This window comes from Apium graveolens, chromosome 5, assembly GCF_009905375.1.
Source record: "Apium graveolens cultivar Ventura chromosome 5, ASM990537v1, whole genome shotgun sequence".
In the NCBI taxonomy this organism is placed as follows: Eukaryota; Viridiplantae; Streptophyta; class Magnoliopsida; order Apiales; family Apiaceae; genus Apium; species Apium graveolens.
In genome coordinates, this window is record NC_133651.1 from 30,877,137 (window position 1) to 30,890,466 (window position 13,330).

General features: G+C 41.4%; 1 non-coding gene across 1 annotated transcript; it reads left to right on the top strand.

Moving 5' to 3' along the window:
* The first annotated feature begins 8,524 nt into the window (after nucleotides 1–8,524).
* On the top strand, nucleotides 8,525–8,631 carry LOC141663047 (small nucleolar RNA R71). Its single transcript, XR_012551134.1, has one exon. It is a non-coding gene; the product is annotated as a small nucleolar RNA R71 (small nucleolar RNA).
* Nucleotides 8,632–13,330: the final 4,699 nt, after the last annotated feature.

Below are 13,330 nucleotides of genomic sequence, written 5' to 3' on the forward strand. Positions count from 1 at the left end.
TACTTCTTGAATTCTTCGTTGTTGAATTGTGTTCCATTGTCAGTGACGAGGATACGGGGAATTCCATATCGGCACATAATGTTTTCCCACAGGAATTGTGCAACCTGCTTAGTTGTGATTTTGGCCAAAGGTTTGGCTTCGATCCACTTGGTGAAATAATCAATGGCTACAATCAGAAACCTCCTTTGTGTCGTGGCCATAGGAAAAGGCCCTAGAATATCCATCCCCCACATAGCAAAGGGAATAGGTGAGTTGATAGAGGTCAGCATCTCGGGGGGTTGTCTGGCGACTGGTGCTTGCTTCTGACAACGATCACACTTCTTTACATATTCTTTGGCATCAGCCATCATTTCTGGCCAATAGAAGCCTAAACGAGTTATCTTATGAGCCAAGGCCCTGCCCCCCAAGTGCTGCCCGCAAATGCCTTCATGCACTTCCTCAAGAGCCAAGCGTGCTTCATCGGGCCTGAGACACCTCAAGTAAGGAACCACGAAAGATCTTTTATATAGAATCCCATCTATCAAAGAGTACCTTAGTGCTCGAACAGTTAACTTCCGTGCCTCAATTGTATCGCTTGGCAACCAACCGGTCTGAATGTGAGCCTTGATGGGATCAATCCATGACGTCCCCAAGCCTACGGGAGCCACAAGCTTAACATCTATGCTTCGTGTCTTCAAAACACGGAAGTACACACTTCCTGAACTTTCTTCAATCTCAGATGAAGCAAACTTTGATAGCGCATCTGCTTTAGCATTTTCTTCCCTTGGAATGTGTTCAACATGGCATTCATTAAATTGGGTCATCACAGCCCTTACTAGGCGAACATACTTTGCCATCGTATCATCCCTTGCTTCAAATTCTCCCTTTACCTGGGATATGATCAACTTCGAGTCTCCACGGACCTTTAAGTTTTTGACTCTAAGTGTCCCAGCTAGACCAAGGCCAGCAATCAGGGCTTCATACTCTGCCTCATTGTTTGTGGTTGGGAAGTCTAGCTTCATGGCATACTCAATTAAGAATCCATCAGGGCTTTGCAAAACCAACCCTGCTCCACTGGAATTTGTTTTTGATGCCCCATCAAAATAGAGAACCCAATATTCTTTCTCCTTGTCCCCATTGTCGACTCCCTTATCTTGAGGTATGGTATCTTCCTGCCCCCCGACTTCTTGGTTGGGTATGGTACATTCCACCAGGAAGTCAGCTAGTGCCTGGGCTTTTATGGCCGTACGTGGCTTATACTTGAGATCGAACTCTCCCAGCTCTATTGCCCACTTAATTAGTCTCCCACTTGCCTTGGGACTGTGAATGATATTTCTCAGTGGCTGATTTGTTAGCACTTCAATTTGGTGAGCTTGAAAATAAGGACGCAACTTTCTTGAAGCCATTACCAAGGCTAAAGCGAATTTCTCAATGGCTGAATAATTCAACTCAGCACCATGCAAAATTTTGCTGACATAGTATACGGGTTTCTGGACTTTCAGTTCCTCCTTAACCAACACCGCGCTCAAGGCGCTTTCTGAAACAGCCAAGTACAAGAATAAAACTTCACCCAGAACTGGCTTGGCCAACAACGGGGCCTGGCCCATATACTTCTTTAACTCTTCAAATGCCTTCTGATTTTCCTCACTCCATACAAAGTCTTTAATGTTCTTTAATGACTTGAAGAATGACAAGCACTTGTCTCCTGACTTGGAGATGAATCGTCCTAGCGCAGCAACCCTTCCTGTGAGTTTCTGAACATCCTTGACAGTTTTTGGGGGTTCCATGTCCAGGATTGCCTTTATTTTATCGGGGTTAGCCTCAATTCCCCTCTTTGAGACCATCAATCCCAAGAATTTTCCAGATCCTACTCCGAAAGCACACTTCGTGGGATTCAACATCATCTTGTGGTACCTCAGGACCTCAAAAGCTTCCCTCAAATGGGTTATATGATCAGTCTTTACTAGACTCTTGACTAGCATGTCATCAACATAGACTTCCATAGTCTTCCCAATAAGATCCTTAAAAATTTTATTCACCAACCTTTGATAGGTGGCTCCTGCATTCTTGAGACCAAACGCCATAACAAGATAACAATAAACACCAAAGTCAGTGATAAATGATACCTTTGGAATGTCATCCTTATGCATTTTGATCTGGTTGTATCCGCTAAACCCATCCATGAAACTCAGCATCTCATGTCCAGCGGTGGCATCAATCAAAGTATCAATTCTAGGCAGCGGAAAACAGTCTTTAGGGCATGCATCATTCAGATCGGTGAAGTCTATACACATCCTCCACTTTCCATTAGCCTTCTTCACCATTACAGGGTTTGCTAACCACTCCGGAAATTGAATCTCCTCAATGAAACCAGCCTCTAAGAGCTTTTCCACTTCCTGCTTTATAGCCTCTTGTCTTTCCGGGGCAAAATTTCTTTTCTTTTGTTTCACTGTCTTCCGGCTTGGATCCACGTTTAACTTGTGGGTAATTAACTCCGGGTCTATGCCTGGCATATCAGCTGCTGACCATGCAAACACATCACTATTTTCTTGCAAAAATTTCACTAACTTCCCTCTAAGGGGCTCCTCTAATGTAGCTCCAATGAAAGTCATCCTCTCAGGATTCTTGGGATCTAAAGGAACCGAAACCAATTCTTCTGCTGGCCTTCCTCTATTCTCATCATTTTCTCGAACATCCATATCTTCAATAGGAAGAACCTGCCCCCCCGACTCCATCTGCCCTCAAAGAGGCCACATAACAGCTTCTAGCCATTTTTTGATCTCCCCTCTCTTCTCCAATCCCGTTTCGGGTGGGAAACTTCATGACTGAATGGTAGGAAGAGGGGACTGCCTTGAAGGCATGTATCCCTGTTCTCCCCATGATAGCATTATAAGTTGAACTAGCCTTTACCACCACAAAATCTAGCATCTGCGTTGCTTGCCTTGGCTCCGTACCTATGGTGGTTGGCAATTTAATTATCCCTTCCACAGGACATTCTACTCCAGCAAATCCATATATCGGCATGTCGGTTGGTGTCAACTGGGAGTCGTTATACCCCATCCTTAGAAAGGTGTCGTGGAGCAAGATATCCACAGAAGCACCATTATCCACAAGGACCCTCTTAACCGGGCTATTTCCTATTATCGGCGTTATGACCAGCGGGTCGTCATGGGGAAACTTCACACCCTCTAGGTCGGAATCATCAAAAGCCAATGTTACTTCTGTCCTGGCCCTCTTCGGGGCTTCTCCAACAATATGCATAACCTCTCTAGTATATGCCTTTCTGGAATTTTTGGACAATCCAGCAGCAGTTGGACCTCCAAAGATCGTGTTTATCACAGGCCCTCGAGGTCTCGGCCCTCCATAAATGGTGTTTATAACTGGTCCTCTAGGTTGGGGATTCCGCCCCTGATCATCTTGGTCCCTCCTACGATCTTCAAAGTTCTTCCTTCCATTATTGTTTCTGTCTCCTCCATCTCCAGTATACTTGTTCAGCCTTCCTTTTCGAATCAAAAACTCAATTTCATCTTTCAACTGCCTACACTCATCGGTGTCATGGCCAACATCTTTGTGAAACCTGCAATACTTGCCTTTATCTAGCTTGGCGGGATCAGTCTTCAAGGGCTTAGGCCAGCGAATATCTCTGTCTTTCTCAATCTCCATCAAAATCTGACTTCTGGGAGCATTCAGCTTAGCGTATTCAGTGAACTTTTGCCCAGGTCCTCCCTTCTTGGGGGTTGAATCAGGGTTTTGTTCAGTTCTAGGATATTTATCCTTAGCGATATACTCCAAATCAGTTTTTCGTTTCTTGCCTCCAGTGGGCTCATTACTTACTACGGTCTTCCTCATACTTTCTTCAACCTTGATATACTTCCCTGCCCTCTCTTGGAGCTGCAACATGCTCTCAGGGGGTCGTTTGGCCAAAGACATCTTGAAAAACTCATCCCTAGTTCCTTGTTGCAGTGCTATCATGGCTACCTTATCATCAAGGTCTGGGACTTTTAAAGCCTCCTTTGTAAAACGATTTAGGTAATCTCTTAAGGATTCTTTAGCTCCCTGCACAAGACTCATAAGAGATGCTGAACTTTTCTCATGGACTCTTCCACTGATGAATTGCTTAATAAAAGCCTGACTTAATTCTCTGAATGATCCAATAGAATTTGGGGATAGGCGACTGTACCATCTTTGAGCCATACCCGACAGGGTTTGAGGGAAGGCCCGACATTTTATAGCATCATTTACGGGTTGCAGCAGCAGTGCATTAGAGAATGTCCTAACATGATTAGCGGGGTCTCCCGTGCCATCATAGGCTTTGATAGTGGGCATCTTGAATTTCCTTGAGATATGGGCATTCATTATCTCTTCTGTGAAGGGTGGAGTTGGATCATCAGGATCTCCAAGGGGAAGGAGATTGCTTGGATCAGTTCTTGGGACAGCAGCCCTTCTTCTTACCGGACCATCCAGGTCTATGATAGGAGGAGGATTTCTCCCCCTAGGAGGTATGTGGGGTCTGGTGGCTTGGTGAGCCTCCAAATCACGCCTCAGCCTTTGGATTTCAGCCTCATGAGCCCTGATCTTTTCCTGCACTTCTTGGGGATTCGCCCCTGGGGTGCTTTGGGGGCGTTGCCTTCCATCGGCCTTTGGCTCTTTTCCAGGACGCCTCCTTCTCGGGGCCACTTCATCATCCGAAGATTCGGAGTCTCTCTCAGTGTATGGACCAGAAAATTCCCGATCCTCAGGGATAGGATCCAAACCTCGTATATAGGGGGGCGACCGCCCTCGTGCTTCGCTTCGCCCAGCATATCCACTTCCTCCAACCTCAGGGTGAAGGGGCATCCCATAAGGGGGGTTAGTAGTAACAATAGTTGAATATTCATACCCGACGGGTCGAGAATTCACAGGTATATGTATTTGTTGAACTTGAGGATTCGTACCTTGAATAGTCGGAGGAGTTGTCCCTTGTAGCTGAGGATGAGTTGCCCCTGTCTGGGCTTCCCCCTGAGTAGATGCATAAGTTGAATGGGGAGGAACCTCCACGGTTGATGAAATCACCTGGGTTGTCCCTGATGGTGTTCCCTCCTCCAGAGTGCTGGTTGTTCTCCGTGTTCTCGCCATGGTTGTTGTTCCGTTTTTTCCCACAGACGGCGCCAAATGTTATGGATTAAAACTACTATATATAATTGCTGTATTTAATACTAAGGAACGTGAGCTCCAAGGCTCGATTTGACTGCTCTTGTGTTTCGTGACTCAATCTGCCTTAACAAGATGCCTACGTACCTTGCTGATTGCCAAGGATCAAGTCAAAAAACGTAGTTCTGATGGGTGGGGGTGAGACCCCTTATATAGATGTTGGTGGTCCTTGAATTGGACTTGGTATAGGAGACTTGGTGGACAAGCCTTTAAATTAGGATAGACTTAGGAGTCCTAGGAAGTAGGAAGCTGATCCCTTATCCTTTTAGGTCCCCTTGAGGCTAATCTATAAGGATTTATATCCTTATCGGGACTCTTCTTAATAGCTGATTTTTCCCTTATTAATTAATTACGAAATTAATTAATAATTAGGGCTTTTGGGCCTTTTTTATTCCATCAGGCCTGATCTGGTCCATCAGGCTTAACCTTTCTGGTCTGAGTTTCATATATCTTTTTATTGGGCCTAGTAGCCCACAGCTTGTACAATTAATGCAGTATTTAATTATACAATCATAATTTATTTATCCCTATCACTTGGCTAAGATAGCAATTTGCTCTTTCTTCTATTTAGCCTTTTTAGCATCTAGAACAGCTTGCTTCTTTTCCTGCTTCAATCTAGCCTTTTCTTCTCTCTTTGCTTGAGAAAATTGAGGATGTCCAGCCACCACACAAATTTCTTTCCCATTCCTGAAAATCTTGGAAATTCTCCTTTTAGAAGCTGAATCAGCTGGATCTTTGTAGAAAGTAATTGATCTTGATAGAAGCTTCTTTTTATCAGGCTTGGGTGTCTCATACACAGTATCCAAGGGGTTCTTCAATGATGATTTTGAGTAGTTCACCCTTGGTTTAAGAATTATTTCAGCATTTGGAGATTTGATGCAGGAAGGTTGTCCTCTTTCCAGATAGCTCATGCTCATCTCATTCACACTAATTTGCTTGACTTGAGAGTGATGGATGGCTGACTTAACTGGCTCCTTGACAAGTTCAAACTTCTTCTGTATTTCCTCATCAATCTTCTCCCAGTTGACTAAACTCAACTTCTCCTTATCAGCTGCTTTTATGTTGGCTGCTGCTGCATTGATCGGATCTATACTATCTGTAACTGATGGCTTTGAGATAGTAATTGAAGGCACAATTACTTTGCTGATTTGAATTTGAAGCCTCTCCCCCTCACTTGGTCCTTTCTCCCCCTTTTTGTTATCATCAAGTTGAGTAGAGGAGAGGGTTTGAGCAGCCACTAGTTTTTGAAGTAGATCTGTCTGTTGGGATTGATGAAGATGAATGGAAGTTAAAGATGCTTCCATGGCTGACATTCTTGTGTCCAAGGCATCTATCTTGGTTGACAGATCAGATTTTTTCCTTAATTTCCTTTTGATGTCAAGCATTGTAGCTTCTGGAAGTTTAGAATCTATCTTGTCTGAAAGTGCCTTCTTCATCTCCTCAATATCACCATTCATAGTGTTTACATCCCTAGCATGCTGGAAGCCCTGGATATGTTGAAGTTGCAGGGAGGCTAGATGTGCCTGAAGGAGCTTCTTGGTGCTGGCATTGGTAGTGGTTTGAAGAGCAGTATTTGTCTGATTGATTACTGGATCAGGGTTGTCTTGAAGTAATGCTCATCACAGTGCTTTGAGAAGGCCCATGATGGCATACCTGATCTTGAACTTGAGCCTACTTCTCCCCTATGTCCATTGCTTCATCTTCACTATCCCCACTCCCATCACCAAAGAAATCAGCTGAACCACCAGTCTCATAGTCCACATCACCAGCTGTAGAAGGCAAAGCTGTGATGGCATCCTTAGCTCTCATCATGGACTATGTGGTATGCACCAAATTCAACATCTTTTCTGCATTATCATTGCCCTGTTCAGCTAGAAGTTGATAAGCTGGAACAGGGTGAGTAAATGCCTCGGCATCAAGGGAAGTAGAATCTATAACAGCTTTAGGATGCTGAGATAGTCCTTCCCTGTCTACATCCTGGACATTCATTGACTCACTAGCAATGACATCCATCCTTATAGTTCCAGTACCTGCATTTCTCTCATTTTCTCTCTTTTGTTGCATCAGGGTCTCACCCTGGCTCCCCACCCTCACACCCTCACCTTCACCTACTAAGGTGGGACTCCTCTCACTCTCTTTTGCCAATCCTGAAGAAATGGATTACAGAGTTTCACTCATTTCCTCTCCTTTTTCCTGGGAGCAACCCAGACTCTCACTCAAAACACTCTTCTCTCTCAATCCTAAGAGTGACTGTACAACCACTAAATATTCTGCACTTGAAATATATGAGATTTGAAGCTGTGCAAAGATACTCGACGAATGAGTAATATCCATCGAGTGAGTGGATTTGTTATCCGACGGATAACTGCTGTCAAGCTTATCCGTCGGGATACAATCACTACTCGATGGATGAGCAATATTCGTCGAGAGAGTAGAAATGAATGATATATCTGTTTTTCCCCTGTATTACCCTCAGGAGGAGTGTGCTCAACGGTAGTCTTCCTTGGTTCCACTTCTCCTTCCTTCTGCACTTCTTCTTCTTCTTCAGCCTCAACTTCAGATTCTGGAGTCTTAGCTTTTTCAGGATTCGCAACCTTATCAGACCTCAATGTAATTGCCTTAACATGCTCCTTAGCTTCCTTCTTGCCTGGCACTTCAGTATCGCTCGAAAGCGTGCCAGGTTGATGATTTAGTAATGCATTCGCAGTTTGCCCAATATGATTCTCCAAGGTCTTGATAGACATAGATTGGCTCTTGCACATGAGCCTCAACTCCTCCAATTCATATTTTTTATTAGCTTGCGGTAACTGCTGAAGTTGAAGTTGTTGCCTAGGGGCATATTGCGATTGCTGAAAACCAGGAGGGTTATACTGCTTTGTTGCGTATGGCTGGTAAGATTGTTGCTCCGCATTCTGATTGTTACTCCAGCTGAAGTTTGATGATTGCGGTTATTTGGATGATAAATGGCTGGAGCTTGTTGTTGTGATCTCTGAAAATTGCTCACAAATTGAGCTGATTTGCTAGAAATAGCGCACTGCTCAGTTTCATGCGCCCCCGCACAAAGCTCACAAACACTAGTGATTTGATTAAATCCATAATTAGCCAAAGTGTCTACCTTCATCGTCAAAGCCTTAAGTTGGGCAGCTATAGCAGTTGCTGCATCCAACTCTAAAATCCCTGCTACTTTACCCTGAGTTAGCCTCTAAGAAGGATTCTGGTATTCATTAGCAGCCATCAGTTCGATCAATTCATTGTAGCTCTTAGCCCACAAGGCTCCTCCTGATGCTGCATCAATCTTGGGTCTAGAAGTAGCACCAATCCATTATAGAAACAGTTTATAATCATCCAGTCAGGCATGCCATGATGTGGGCACTTCCTTAGCATCTCCTTATATCGATCCCAAGCCTCACACAGAGATTCTCCAGTTTGTTATGCAAACTGAGTAAGAGCATTCCTGATTGCAGTAGTCTTCGCCATATGAAAGAATTTAGTGAGAAACTTTTTAGCAAGATCCTCCCATGTGGTGATAGACCCTGGTGGTAGAGAATGTAACCAACACTTTGCCTTATCCCTCAGAGAAAATGGGAAGAGTCACAGCTTGATAGCATCTTCAGTCACCCCATTGAACTTGAAAGTGTCGCAGATCTCGATGAAATCCCTGATGTACATGTTGAGGTCTTCTGTGGGAGAACCCCCAAACTGAACTGAGTTCTGTATCATCTAAATCGTGCTCGACTTGATCTCAAAGGTGTTAGCCGAGATGGTTGGTGTGATGATGCTCGACTGAATATCATTGATCTTAGGCTGAGAATAATCCATCAAAGCCTTAGGAATTTCTGCTTGATCTCCCATCACTACTAAAGCTGGTTCCTCGAATTTCTTTTATTCTTCTACTTTCTCTTCGTCCTCAAAAACTTCCCTTCAAATCACTACAGCTTCTTCCTCGGCTTGATCCAGAGTTCTCTTACGAGCCCGCAAATGCGTATGCATACATGCTCGCTAGAGTACCTGAAACACGACAAGGAAAAGAGTAGGTAAGTAACAATGTACGAGTCAATGAACTTTAACGATCACTGATGATAAACACATAAACTACAAGTTAGCACCGAATCCCCGGCAGCGGCGCCAAAAACTTGTTAGTCGCTAAGCACGCGGTAATAATTCATGCAAATATACGCGATCGCAAGTAATATAGAATTATTTCTAGTTCGTTCCCACATAGACTGGTTAAATTAACTATGTGACTTATGCACTTATGCGACAATGATATGGCTATTATTCAATGCTAAGACGAATAACAATTTGGGTTTTGATTATACTACGATTAACTATTGAGAATTATACTTAGAGAACATTAACTAAAGAGATTAAAGAAAGATAAATAATATATATCACAAACATGGGATTCTAACTTCATTAAGTACTTCATTCAATAGCCTTTTTGTTCTTAACCTTAGCATATAATGGTGATGACACTAATCAGATAACACGAGACTGATAAATGCCAACTTTTGTTGTACGAATACCATACTACCAGACATCCACAAAAGAGATAGAAGCTGAATAGACACCAATTATATTAAGACCCTATATGTCTATAGAATTTGACAACATAACGGTTTAATGCACAAGTTATATATCGTGATTACATAGGGCAAGTAAGATGATTAAAATTACCTACGAATCATGCATAACAATAACACATGAACCTATGCTAGCTTGGCAAGTTCTAAATCCTTAAATTCACTATTGCTTCATTAAGAATTAACATGCTATCTTATAAGTACGCGACGCTCATAAGATGAATAAGCACAACCAATACTAGGTTATCATACAATCACCACACAATAAGGCATCGAAACAAATCAACTAAAGAAATCCATAAATAAATTCGCTAGAACCCCACGATAACGATTAGCCCATAATCAGACTCATCATCAATGTGGGTTCCGATGAAAGCATGGTATAATAAATGCAGTCTTTATAAATAAATAATAAACAAAGTACGTAATCCAGAGTATTTAGGTTCAACAAAATAAGAAACGAGCATCCAAGATTACAACTTAGAACAAAGATTCACAAGAATAAACTAGATCTTCTTCGCCTTCGTTGCATTATGCTATAAGTCTTCTTGTCGGCTTCTTCTTAAGCTCTCTCTTAAAAAATGTCTTTTTATTATCTTTAAATAGCATCCCAATTAAGCCAAAAGCCCATAAAAACAGTATTCTAATTGAAACATGAAACTGGATCCCCGACCTGGCGTGGCCGCGCGCTTCACCAGCGCGGACACGCTGACATTCTGTTTCTCTGGCGCGGCTGCGCGCTAGCACAGCGCGGGCGCGCCGGTCTTCTGGAAAAACTGGAATTGCCTTCTTTTATTGCTGCAACGAGTTGGTCTTCATGAGCCTTTATTCCTTGGACATCATCCTAACACCATATTAGCATCAAATAAATGTTAATTCACCTGAATCCCGGATTAATGCCTGAAATGTAAAAACACTAGAAAATACATTAAAACACCAACAACTTGAGTATAAATACACCAATTCAAAGCTTAATGGAGAGTTATAAAGTGTCATAAATGTCACTCAACAGTATGTGTTAGGTTCCAATGTGTTAGGTTCCAATGTGTTAGGTACCAATGTGTTTGTAGAAGGGGGGTTGAATACAAACTATACCGAATAATCGAATTTAGTGTGGAATAAAAATTGAAACAAAATTCAAGTTAAATAAAATATTATTAAACTTGAAAGGTGTTACAACAACGGTATCGATTACAAGGGATTAATCTCAAATTAATTATCACAAATCTAGAATAAATTCGACATGAACTTTTTCTATTTTTGCAATAAAAAGAATCAAATGCTAAACGCAATTTGAGATTAAGTTCTAGGAATTTTGATCCGCTAGATAGTTACACAAAAACAAGAGAATGATTTCTAGTTGTTTGAATTTAACTTTAAAACTAGAAATTGATGATCTTGAAGTTTGCAGTTGAAGATGGAATGTTTTCTGCGGCTGCTTTTCTTTTCTGTTCTTGAGTGTATTTTTGGATGATGTTTGACTTATGCTGCTTCTGTTCTTTTATAAATCATTCAACAGACCTACTTGAAATGGCAAGACAATCTGTTAATTGGCATGACAATCGGCAAGACAATTGAATGAACTGGCAAGACTATCGGCAAGACAATTGATTGAACTGGCAAGACTATCGGCAAGATAATTGATTGAACTAGCATGACAATCTGTTGAACTAGTAGAACTTTCGGTATGACAATCCTTTTGAACTGGCATAAATTTCGGTATGGCAATCTGATTGTCATACCAGTTCATTTGATATCATGCTGAATTAATATTGAATATAAATTCAAAATCAATTCTGAAAATTCCTAATATTAATTCTGAATTAATTAATCAATTAATTCAATTAATAAATAAATTAATCTTTGCAGATATAATTTATTTTCTTAATTAAATTATATGACTTAATTAATTAATAGAGAATTAATACTACTCTTGAACAACAACCATTCTTCTGAAAATCTTCTGAAAATCACTGTCAATTATGAATCAATTCCACCACTTCAATGTTGACACTCGATGTACTGTCTGGTTCATGAGTGACTAACTTCCGTGATGTTTCTTCATGTCTTGACTTTGACAACTTGATTTTCTTCATATTAAATCCTTGTAATTATCTGATACCCTGACAAGATCTCTGTCACTTGATTAAATCCACAATCTTGATTTATATCACTGAGGCTTGATCAATTTCTTGAACTTCTTCCAGTGAAGTAATTCCTCAAGTCTGTAGATGAACCTTGTTTCTGAATCCTTTGACAGATGTTACTTTGAGAGATCTCTTTGACGGTAGATCTACTATTTACTTGTTACATTCTTATTTGAGTTGAGTTAAATCCTCGAATAAACAAATAGGCTATGACATATGCCTTTCAATCTCCCCCTATTTGTTTGTTAGACAATAACAACAAATACCTAGAGGATAACTCAACTAACAAATAAGAAAAAGATAATGCAAAGTAAATAGCAGAAAAGTTCTGGATAATATTTAACATTTTCCAGATTCCAAATAGATATTCCTTTAGACTGAACATATCTTCAAGTAGTTTCATCTTCATTTGTACAACCACATTTCCTGTTGAGAAGCGCATATCTCTCTTGCTTCTCCCCCTATGAGAATCAACTGCTTAAAAGAGATCACCTTCGTTTACCATATCTCCCGTGCAATAGAATCCGCAGATAAAAACCAATGGTACTCCCCTTTTGGAAAACAGCTTCTTCCCTTACTAGGAAATCACCTTGTGTTTACCACCTCTCCCGTACAATATGATTCGTAGTTACAAACAACAATGGTGTGGTGTAGTGTACATATGTAGGATCTTTTTCTTCCTCCCTGCTATTTCTCTCCCTTAGTTGAGGAATCCTCCAAACTATTACTAAAGCTTTTATCTCCCCCTTAGATAAGGAATGTATGCCGTTGTCTGAAGGAGTTCTCATATTTCACTTGGTTGGAAAAGAAATAACAAGTAGTTTCTCTTTCTTCCTCACTGTGAGTGTGTGATTCTGTTTAGTGTACCTTACATGTGTTTCACTCTTCTCTCCACTCGTATTTACACTCATTCTCACAAGTGTATCACTCCTCTCATAGCTCCAAACTTTAGTTGTACCTGCAAGTAAAGTCACCTTAGCCATCCTTAAGGAGGTCACAGGTGGTACAATGGGAGTTCACAAATCCTCATCCTTGTTAAACTCGTCAGATGAATCTGAGTCATAATCTACAAGTTGCTAGTTTCCCTTTTAGGGTTCCAGATTTAAATTCTGGGAAAGTAAACAATGATCCAACGAATTTAGCATAAAGATCAAAGTTCCCTTCTAATGTCTGTGAAGACATTTCCTTGTGACTCATCAGGTAATATATGAATCATTGTCAACAAGTTATCGATCTGCACCTATGTCAGATCCACTATCCGTAGATGCATCCAGGGGATTTAAGCCTTGGGAGGTAGACACTGACCACTGACATATGGCTTTTGGATCAGTATCCTCTCCTAACACCTGTAAAGGCAATTGGTCCATTAAAGAACCTTGAACAATCGAATCTGACCTTAAAATGGTCGAAACTCTTGTTTCCGTCAACTCA